An 11782-nucleotide genomic window follows, 5' to 3' on the forward strand; every position below is an offset into this window, starting at 1 on the left:
TCCCATGAGACACAGGGTCAGAGCTGATTTGCATATAGCCAGTGTCTAACCCAGGGTGGTGTGGAGTGCAATAAAACGATGGATTTGGTCCCAGATCCTTGTACTGGGGTGAGTGTATGACATTGTTCTACATTCTGTCCATCAACTGTGTTTTTTGCAATTTTCAGCCCGAGTGGGCTGGGTATGCTCAGACGTGAGTCCTAGGCTCTCCACACCACTGGAGTCAAGCTATCCAGGCTGATGAAGGCTGATAGCCAGAAACCGGTCCTTGGATGCTTGATTCCGGTCTGGGAAAGGCATGGCTTGGTAGTTCGGACTGGACTGTTCCCATGAGGCACAGGATCAGAGCTGATTTGCATATAGCCAGTGTCTAACCCAGGGTGGTGTGGAGTGCAAAAAAAGATGGATTTGGGCCCAGATCCTTGTACTGGGGTGAGTGTTTGACATTGTTCTACATTCTGTCCATCAACTGTGTTTTTTGCAATTTTCACCCTGAGTGGGCTGGGTATGCTCAGACGTGAGTCCCAGGCTCTCCACACCACTGGAGTCAAGCTATCCAGGCTGATGAAGGCTGATAGCCAGAAACCGGTCCTTGGATGCTTGATTCCGGTCTGGGAAAGGCATGGCTTGGTAGTTCGGACTGGACTGTTCCCATGAGGCACAGGGTCAGATCTGATTTGCATATAGCCAGTGTCTAACCCAGGGTGGTGTGGAGTGCAAAAAAACGATGGATTTGGGCCCAGATCCTTGTACTGGGGTGAGTGTATGACATTGTTCTACATTCTGTCCATCAACTGTGTTTTTTGCAATTTTCACCCAGAGTGGGCTGGGTATGCTCAGACGTGAGTCCCAGGCTCTCCACACCACTGGAGTCAAGCTATCCAGGCTGATGAAGGCTGATAGCCAGAAACCGGTCCTTGGATGCTTGATTCCGGTCTGGGAAAGGCATGGCTTGGTAGTTCGGACTGGACTGTTCCCATGAGGCACAGGGTCAGAGCTGATTTGCATATAGCCAGTGTCTAACCCAGGGTGGTGTGGAGTGCAAAAAAACGATGGATTTGGGCCCAGATCCTTGTACTGGGGTGAGTGTATGACATTGTTCTACATTCTGTCCATCAACTGTGTTTTTTGCAATTTTCACCCTGAGTGGGCTGGGTATGCTCAGACGTGAGTCCCAGGCTCTCCACACCACTGGAGTCAAGCTATCCAGGCTGATGAAGGCTGATAGCCAGAAACCGGTCCTTGGATGCTTGATCCCGGTCTGGGAAAGGCATGGCTTGGTAGTTCGGACTGGACTGTTCCCATGAGGCACAGGGTCAGAGCTGATTTGCATATAGCCAGTGTCTAACCCAGGGTGGTGTGGAGTGCAAAAAATTGATGGATTTGGGCCCAGATCCTTGTACTGGGGTGAGTGTATGACATTGTTCTACATTCTGTCCATCAACTGTGTTTTTTGCAATGTTCACCCCAAGTGGGCTGGGTATGCTCAGACGTGAGTCCAAGGCTCTCCACACCACTGGAGTCAAGCTACCCAGGCTGATGAAGGCTGATAGCCAGAAACCGGTCCTTGGATGCTTGATTCCGGTCTGGGAAAGGCATGGCTTGGTAGTTCGGACTGGACTGTTCCCATGAGGCACAGGGTCAGAGCTGATTTGCATATAACCAGTGTCTAACCCAGGGTGCTGTGGAGTGCAAAAAAACGATGGATTTGGGCCCAGATCCTTGTACTGGGGTGAGTGTATGACATTGTTCTACATTCTGTCCATCAACTGTGTTTTTTGCAATTTTCACCCCGAGTGGGCTGGGTATGCTCAGACATGAGTCCCAGGCTCTCCACACCACTGAAGTCAAGCTATCCAGGCTGATGAAGGCTGATAGCCAGAAACCGGTCCTTGGATGCTTGATTCCGGTCTGGGAAAGGCATGGCTTGGTAGTTCGGACTGGACTGTTCCCATGAGGCACAGGGTCAGAGCTGATTTGCATATAGCCAGTGTCTAACCCAGGGTGGTGTGGAGTGCAAAAAAACAATGGATTTGGGCCCAGATCCTTGTACTGGGGTGAGTGTATGACATTGTTCTACATTCTGTCCATCAACTGTCTTTTTTGCAATTTTCACCCCGAGTGGGCTGGGTATGCTCAGACGTGAGTCCCAGGCTCTCCACACCACTGGAGTCAAGCTATCCAGGCTGATGAAGGCTGATAGCCAGAAACCGGTCCTTGGATGCTTGATTCCGGTCTGGGAAAGGCATGGCTTGGTAGTTCGGACTAGACTGTTCCCATGAGGCACAGGGTCAGAGCTGATTTGCATATAGCCAGTGTCTAACCCAGGGTGGTGTGGAGTGCAAAAAAACGATGGATTTGGGCCCAGATCCTTGTACTGGGGTGAGTGTATGACATTGTTCTACATTCTGTCCATCAACTGTGTTTTTTGCAATTTTTACCCCGAGTGGGCTGGGTATGCTCAGATGTGAGTCCCAGGCTCTCCACACCACTGGAGTCAAGCTATCCAGGCTGATGAAGGCCGATAGCCAGAAACCAGTCCTTGGATGCTTGATTCCGGTCTGGGAAAGGCATGGCTTGGTAGTTCGGACTGGACGGTTCCCATGAGGCACAGGGTCAGAGCTGATTTGCATATATCCAGTGTCTAACCCAGGGTGGTGTGGAGTGCAAAAAAACGATGGATTTGGGCCCAGATCCTTGTACTGGGGTGAGTGTATGACATTGTTCTACATTCTGTCCATCAACTGTGTTTTTTGCAATTTTCACCCTGAGTGGGCTGGGTATGCTCAGACGTGAGTCCCAGGCTCTCCACACCACTGGAGTCAAGCTATCCAGGCTGATGAAGGCTGATAGCCAGAAACCGGTCCTTGGATGCTTGATCCCGGTCTGGGAAAGGCATGGCTTGGTAGTTCGGACTGGACTGTTCCCATGAGGCACAGGGTCAGAGCTGATTTGCATATAGCCAGTGTCTAACCCAGGGTGGTGTGGAGTGCAAAAAATTGATGGATTTGGGCCCAGATCCTTGTACTGGGGTGAGTGTATGACATTGTTCTACATTCTGTCCATCAACTGTGTTTTTTGCAATGTTCACCCCAAGTGGGCTGGGTATGCTCAGACGTGAGTCCAAGGCTCTCCACACCACTGGAGTCAAGCTACCCAGGCTGATGAAGGCTGATAGCCAGAAACCGGTCCTTGGATGCTTGATTCCGGTCTGGGAAAGGCATGGCTTGGTAGTTCGGACTGGACTGTTCCCATGAGGCACAGGGTCAGAGCTGATTTGCATATAACCAGTGTCTAACCCAGGGTGCTGTGGAGTGCAAAAAAACGATGGATTTGGGCCCAGATCCTTGTACTGGGGTGAGTGTATGACATTGTTCTACATTCTGTCCATCAACTGTGTTTTTTGCAATTTTCACCCCGAGTGGGCTGGGTATGCTCAGACATGAGTCCCAGGCTCTCCACACCACTGAAGTCAAGCTATCCAGGCTGATGAAGGCTGATAGCCAGAAACCGGTCCTTGGATGCTTGATTCCGGTCTGGGAAAGGCATGGCTTGGTAGTTCGGACTGGACTGTTCCCATGAGGCACAGGGTCAGAGCTGATTTGCATATAGCCAGTGTCTAACCCAGGGTGGTGTGGAGTGCAAAAAAACAATGGATTTGGGCCCAGATCCTTGTACTGGGGTGAGTGTATGACATTGTTCTACATTCTGTCCATCAACTGTCTTTTTTGCAATTTTCACCCCGAGTGGGCTGGGTATGCTCAGACGTGAGTCCCAGGCTCTCCACACCACTGGAGTCAAGCTATCCAGGCTGATGAAGGCTGATAGCCAGAAACCGGTCCTTGGATGCTTGATTCCGGTCTGGGAAAGGCATGGCTTGGTAGTTCGGACTAGACTGTTCCCATGAGGCACAGGGTCAGAGCTGATTTGCATATAGCCAGTGTCTAACCCAGGGTGGTGTGGAGTGCAAAAAAACGATGGATTTGGGCCCAGATCCTTGTACTGGGGTGAGTGTATGACATTGTTCTACATTCTGTCCATCAACTGTGTTTTTTGCAATTTTTACCCCGAGTGGGCTGGGTATGCTCAGATGTGAGTCCCAGGCTCTCCACACCACTGGAGTCAAGCTATCCAGGCTGATGAAGGCCGATAGCCAGAAACCAGTCCTTGGATGCTTGATTCCGGTCTGGGAAAGGCATGGCTTGGTAGTTCGGACTGGACGGTTCCCATGAGGCACAGGGTCAGAGCTGATTTGCATATATCCAGTGTCTAACCCAGGGTGGTGTGGAGTGCAAAAAAACGATGGATTTGGGCCCAGATCCTTGTACTGGGGTGAGTGTATGACATTGTTCTACATTCTGTCCATCAACTGTGTTTTTTGCAATTTTCACCCTGAGTGGGCTGGGTATGCTCAGACGTGAGTCCCAGGCTCTCCACACCACTGGAGTCAAGCTATCCAGGCTGATGAAGGCTGATAGCCAGAAACCGGTCCTTGGAGGCTTGATTCCGGTCTGGGAAAGGCATGGCTTGGTAGTTCGGACTGGACTGTTCCCATGAGGCACAGGGTCAGAGCTGATTTGCATATAGCCAGTGTCTAACCCAGGGTGGTGTGGAGTGCAAAAAAACGATGGATTTGGGCCCAGATCCTTGTACTGGGGTGAGTGTATGACATTGTTCTATATTCTGTCCATCAACTGTGTTTTTTGCAATTTTCACCCCGAGTGGGCTGGGTATGCTCAGACGTGAGTCCCAGGCTCTCCACACCACTGGAGTCAAGCTATCCAGGCTGATGAAGGCTGATAGCCAGAAACCGGTCCTTGGATGCTTGATTCCGGTCTGGGAAAGGCATGGCTTGGTAGTTCGGACTGGACTGTTCCCATGAGACACAGGGTCAGAGCTGATTTGCATATAGCCAGTGTCTAACCCAGGGTGGTGTGGAGTGCAATAAAACGATGGATTTGGTCCCAGATCCTTGTACTGGGGTGAGTGTATGACATTGTTCTACATTCTGTCCATCAACTGTGTTTTTTGCAATTTTCACCCCGAGTGGGCTGGGTATGCTCAGACGTGAGTCCTAGGCTCTCCACACCACTGGAGTCAAGCTATCCAGGCTGATGAAGGCTGATAGCCAGAAACCGGTCCTTGGATGCTTGATTCCGGTCTGGGAAAGGCATGGCTTGGTAGTTCGGACTGGACTGTTCCCATGAGGCACAGGATCAGAGCTGATTTGCATATAGCCAGTGTCTAACCCAGGGTGGTGTGGAGTGCAAAAAAAGATGGATTTGGGCCCAGATCCTTGTACTGGGGTGAGTGTTTGACATTGTTCTACATTCTGTCCATCAACTGTGTTTTTTGCAATTTTCACCCTGAGTGGGCTGGGTATGCTCAGATGTGAGTCCCAGGCTCTCCACACCACTGGAGTCAAGCTATCCAGGCTGATGAAGGCTGATAGCCAGAAACCGGTCCTTGGATGCTTGATTCCGGTCTGGGAAAGGCATGGCTTGGTAGTTCGGACTGGACTGTTCCCATGAGGCACAGGGTCAGATCTGATTTGCATATAGCCAGTGTCTAACCCAGGGTGGTGTGGAGTGCAAAAAAACGATGGATTTGGGCCCAGATCCTTGTACTGGGGTGAGTGTATGACATTGTTCTACATTCTGTCCATCAACTGTGTTTTTTGCAATTTTCACCCCGAGTGGGCTGGGTATGCGCAGACGTGAGTCCTAGGCTCTCCACGCCACTGGAGTCAAGCTATCTAGGCTGATGAAGGCTGATAGCCAGAAACCGGTCCTTGGATGCTTGATTCCGGTCTGGGAAAGGCATGGCTTGGTAGTTCGGACTGGACTGTTCCCATGAGGCACAGGATCAGAGCTGATTTGCATATAGCCAATGTCTAACCCAGGGTGGTGTGGAGTGCAAAAAAACGATGGATTTGGGCCCAGATCCTTGTACTGGGGTGAGTGTATGACATTGTTCTACATTCTGTCCATCAACTGTGTTTTTTGCAATTATCACCCTCAGTGGGCTGGGTATGCTCAGACGTGAGTCCCAGGCTCTGCACACCACTGGAGTGAAGCTATCCAGGCTGAAGAAGGCTGATAGCCAGAAACCGGTCTTTGGATGCTTGATTCCGGTCTGGGAAAGGCATGGCTTGGTAGTTCCGACTGGACTATTCCCATGAGGCACAGGGTCAGAGCTGATTTGCAAATAGCCAGTGTCTAACCCAGGGTGGTGTGGAGTGCAAAAAAATGATGGATTTGGGCCCAGATCCTTGTTCTGGGGTGAATGTATGACATTGTTCTACATTCTGTCCATCAACTGTGATTTTAGCAATTTTCACCCTGAGTGGGCTGGGTATGCTCAGACGTGAGTCCCAGGCTCTCCACACCACTGGAGTCAAGCTAGCCAGGCTGATGAAGGCTGATAGCCAGAAACCGGTCCTTGGATGCTTGATCCCTGTCTGGGAAAGGCATGGCTTGGTAGTTCGGACTGGACTGTTCCCATGAGGCACAGGGTCAGAGCTGATTTGCATATAGCCAGTGTCTAACCCAGGGTGGTGTGGAGTGCAAAAAAATGATAGATTTGGGCCCAGATCCTTGTACTGGGGTGAGTGTATGACATTGTTCTACATTCTGTCCATCAACTGTGTTTTTTGCAATTTTCACCCCGAGTGGGCTGGGTATGCTCAGACATGAGTCCCAGGCTCGCCACACCACTGGAGTCAAGCTCTCCAGGCTGATGAAGGCTGATAGCCAGAAACCGGTCCTTGGATGCTTGATTCCGGTCTGGGAAAGGCATGGCTTGGTAGTTCGGACTGGACTGTTCCCATGAGGCACAGGGTCAGAGCTGATTTGCATATAGCCAGTGTCTAACCCAGGGTGGTGTGGAGTGCAAAAAAACGATGGATTTGGGCCCAGATCCTTGTACTTGGGTGAGTGTATGACATTGTTCTACATTCTGTCCATCAACTGTGTTTTTTGCAATTTTCACCCCGAGTGGGCTGGGTATGCTCAGACGTGAGTCCCTGGCTCTCCACACCACTGGAGTCAAGCTATCCAGGCTGATGAAGGCTGATAGACAGAAACCGGTCCTTGGATGCTTGATTCCGGTCTGGGAAAGGCATGGCTTGGTAGTTCGGACTGGACTGTTCCCATGAGGCACAGGGTCAGAGCTGATTTGCATATAGCCAGTGTCTAACCCAGAGTGGTGTGGAGTGCAAAAAAACGATGGATTTGGGCCCAGATCCTTGTACTGGGGTGAGTGTATGACATTGTTCTACATTCTGTCCATCAACTGTGTTTTTTGCAATTTTCACCCCGAGTGGGCTGGGTATGCTCAGACATGAGTCCCAGGCTCTCCACACCACTGGAGTTAAGCTCTCCAGGCTGATGAAGGCTGATAGCCAGAAACCGGTCCTTGGATGCTTGATTCCGGTCTGGGAAAGGCATGGCTTGGTAGTTCGGACTGGACTGTTCCCATGAGGCACAGGGTCAGAGCTGATTTGCATATAGCCAGTGTCTAACCCAGGGTGGTGTGGAGTGCAAAAAAACGATGGATTTGAGCCCAGGACCTTGTACTGGGGTGAGTGTATGACATTGTTCTACATTCTGTCCATCAACTGTGTTTTTTGCAATTTTCACCCCGAGTGGGCTGGGTATGCTCAGACGTGAGTCCCAGGCTCTCCACACCACTGGAGTCAAGCTATCCAGGCTGATGAAGGCTGATAGCCAGAAACCGGTCCTTGGATGCTTGATTCCGGTCTGGGAAAGGCATGGCTTGGTAGTTCGGACTGGACTGTTCCCATGAGGCACAGGGTCAGAGATGATTTGCATATAGCCAGTGTCTAACCCAGGGTGGTGTGGAGTGCAAAAAAACGATGGATTTGGGCCCAGATCCTTGTACTGGGGTGAGTGTATGACATTGTTCTACATTCTGTCCATCAACTGTGTTTTTTGCAATTTTCACCCCGAGTGGGCTGGGTATGCTCAGACGTGAGTCCCAGGCTCTCCACACCACTGGAGTCAAGCTATCCAGGCTGATGAAGGCTGATAGCCAGAAACCGGTCCTTGGATGCTTGATTCCGGTCTGGGAAAGGCATGGCTTGGTAGTTCGGACTGGACTGTTCCCATGAGACACAGGGTCAGAGCTGATTTGCATATAGCCAGTGTCTAACCCAGGGTGGTGTGGAGTGCAATAAAACGATGGATTTGGTCCCAGATCCTTGTACTGGGGTGAGTGTATGACATTGTTCTACATTCTGTCCATCAACTGTGTTTTTTGCAATTTTCACCCCGAGTGGGCTGGGTATGCTCAGACGTGAGTCCTAGGCTCTCCACACCACTGGAGTCAAGCTATCCAGGCTGATGAAGGCTGATAGCCAGAAACCGGTCCTTGGATGCTTGATTCCGGTCTGGGAAAGGCATGGCTTGGTAGTTCGGACTGGACTGTTCCCATGAGGCACAGGATCAGAGCTGATTTGCATATAGCCAGTGTCTAACCCAGGGTGGTGTGGAGTGCAAAAAAAGATGGATTTGGGCCCAGATCCTTGTACTGGGGTGAGTGTTTGACATTGTTCTACATTCTGTCCATCAACTGTGTTTTTTGCAATTTTCACCCTGAGTGGGCTGGGTATGCTCAGACGTGAGTCCCAGGCTCTCCACACCACTGGAGTCAAGCTATCCAGGCTGATGAAGGCTGATAGCCAGAAACCGGTCCTTGGATGCTTGATTCCGGTCTGGGAAAGGCATGGCTTGGTAGTTCGGACTGGACTGTTCCCATGAGGCACAGGGTCAGATCTGATTTGCATATAGCCAGTGTCTAACCCAGGGTGGTGTGGAGTGCAAAAAAACGATGGATTTGGGCCCAGATCCTTGTACTGGGGTGAGTGTATGACATTGTTCTACATTCTGTCCATCAACTGTGTTTTTTGCAATTTTCACCCAGAGTGGGCTGGGTATGCTCAGACGTGAGTCCCAGGCTCTCCACACCACTGGAGTCAAGCTATCCAGGCTGATGAAGGCTGATAGCCAGAAACCGGTCCTTGGATGCTTGATTCCGGTCTGGGAAAGGCATGGCTTGGTAGTTCGGACTGGACTGTTCCCATGAGGCACAGGGTCAGAGCTGATTTGCATATAGCCAGTGTCTAACCCAGGGTGGTGTGGAGTGCAAAAAAACGATGGATTTGGGCCCAGATCCTTGTACTGGGGTGAGTGTATGACATTGTTCTACATTCTGTCCATCAACTGTGTTTTTTGCAATTTTCACCCTGAGTGGGCTGGGTATGCTCAGACGTGAGTCCCAGGCTCTCCACACCACTGGAGTCAAGCTATCCAGGCTGATGAAGGCTGATAGCCAGAAACCGGTCCTTGGATGCTTGATCCCGGTCTGGGAAAGGCATGGCTTGGTAGTTCGGACTGGACTGTTCCCATGAGGCACAGGGTCAGAGCTGATTTGCATATAGCCAGTGTCTAACCCAGGGTGGTGTGGAGTGCAAAAAATTGATGGATTTGGGCCCAGATCCTTGTACTGGGGTGAGTGTATGACATTGTTCTACATTCTGTCCATCAACTGTGTTTTTTGCAATGTTCACCCCAAGTGGGCTGGGTATGCTCAGACGTGAGTCCAAGGCTCTCCACACCACTGGAGTCAAGCTACCCAGGCTGATGAAGGCTGATAGCCAGAAACCGGTCCTTGGATGCTTGATTCCGGTCTGGGAAAGGCATGGCTTGGTAGTTCGGACTGGACTGTTCCCATGAGGCACAGGGTCAGAGCTGATTTGCATATAGCCAGTGTCTAACCCAGGGTGGTGTGGAGTGCAAAAAAACAATGGATTTGGGCCCAGATCCTTGTACTGGGGTGAGTGTATGACATTGTTCTACATTCTGTCCATCAACTGTCTTTTTTGCAATTTTCACCCCGAGTGGGCTGGGTATGCTCAGACGTGAGTCCCAGGCTCTCCACACCACTGGAGTCAAGCTATCCAGGCTGATGAAGGCTGATAGCCAGAAACCGGTCCTTGGATGCTTGATTCCGGTCTGGGAAAGGCATGGCTTGGTAGTTCGGACTAGACTGTTCCCATGAGGCACAGGGTCAGAGCTGATTTGCATATAGCCAGTGTCTAACCCAGGGTGGTGTGGAGTGCAAAAAAACGATGGATTTGGGCCCAGATCCTTGTACTGGGGTGAGTGTATGACATTGTTCTACATTCTGTCCATCAACTGTGTTTTTTGCAATTTTTACCCCGAGTGGGCTGGGTATGCTCAGATGTGAGTCCCAGGCTCTCCACACCACTGGAGTCAAGCTATCCAGGCTGATGAAGGCCGATAGCCAGAAACCAGTCCTTGGATGCTTGATTCCGGTCTGGGAAAGGCATGGCTTGGTAGTTCGGACTGGACGGTTCCCATGAGGCACAGGGTCAGAGCTGATTTGCATATATCCAGTGTCTAACCCAGGGTGGTGTGGAGTGCAAAAAAACGATGGATTTGGGCCCAGATCCTTGTACTGGGGTGAGTGTATGACATTGTTCTACATTCTGTCCATCAACTGTGTTTTTTGCAATTTTCACCCTGAGTGGGCTGGGTATGCTCAGACGTGAGTCCCAGGCTCTCCACACCACTGGAGTCAAGCTATCCAGGCTGATGAAGGCTGATAGCCAGAAACCGGTCCTTGGAGGCTTGATTCCGGTCTGGGAAAGGCATGGCTTGGTAGTTCGGACTGGACTGTTCCCATGAGGCACAGGGTCAGAGCTGATTTGCATATAGCCAGTGTCTAACCCAGGGTGGTGTGGAGTGCAAAAAAACGATGGATTTGGGCCCAGATCCTTGTACTGGGGTGAGTGTATGACATTGTTCTATATTCTGTCCATCAACTGTGTTTTTTGCAATTTTCACCCCGAGTGGGCTGGGTATGCTCAGACGTGAGTCCCAGGCTCTCCACACCACTGGAGTCAAGCTATCCAGGCTGATGAAGGCTGATAGCCAGAAACCGGTCCTTGGATGCTTGATTCCGGTCTGGGAAAGGCATGGCTTGGTAGTTCGGACTGGACTGTTCCCATGAGGCACAGGATCAGAGCTGATTTGCATATAGCCAGTGTCTAACCCAGGGTGGTGTGGAGTGCAAAAAAAGATGGATTTGGGCCCAGATCCTTGTACTGGGGTGAGTGTTTGACATTGTTCTACATTCTGTCCATCAACTGTGTTTTTTGCAATTTTCACCCTGAGTGGGCTGGGTATGCTCAGATGTGAGTCCCAGGCTCTCCACACCACTGGAGTCAAGCTATCCAGGCTGATGAAGGCTGATAGCCAGAAACCGGTCCTTGGATGCTTGATTCCGGTCTGGGAAAGGCATGGCTTGGTAGTTCGGACTGGACTGTTCCCATGAGGCACAGGGTCAGATCTGATTTGCATATAGCCAGTGTCTAACCCAGGGTGGTGTGGAGTGCAAAAAAACGATGGATTTGGGCCCAGATCCTTGTACTGGGGTGAGTGTATGACATTGTTCTACATTCTGTCCATCAACTGTGTTTTTTGCAATTTTCACCCCGAGTGGGCTGGGTATGCGCAGACGTGAGTCCTAGGCTCTCCACGCCACTGGAGTCAAGCTATCTAGGCTGATGAAGGCTGATAGCCAGAAACCGGTCCTTGGATGCTTGATTCCGGTCTGGGAAAGGCATGGCTTGGTAGTTCGGACTGGACTGTTCCCATGAGGCACAGGATCAGAGCTGATTTGCATATAGCCAATGTCTAACCCAGGGTGGTGTGGAGTGCAAAAAAACGATGGATTT

Source organism: Lissotriton helveticus, chromosome 7, assembly GCF_964261635.1.
Source record: "Lissotriton helveticus chromosome 7, aLisHel1.1, whole genome shotgun sequence".
NCBI lineage: Eukaryota > Metazoa > Chordata > Amphibia > Caudata > Salamandridae > Lissotriton > Lissotriton helveticus.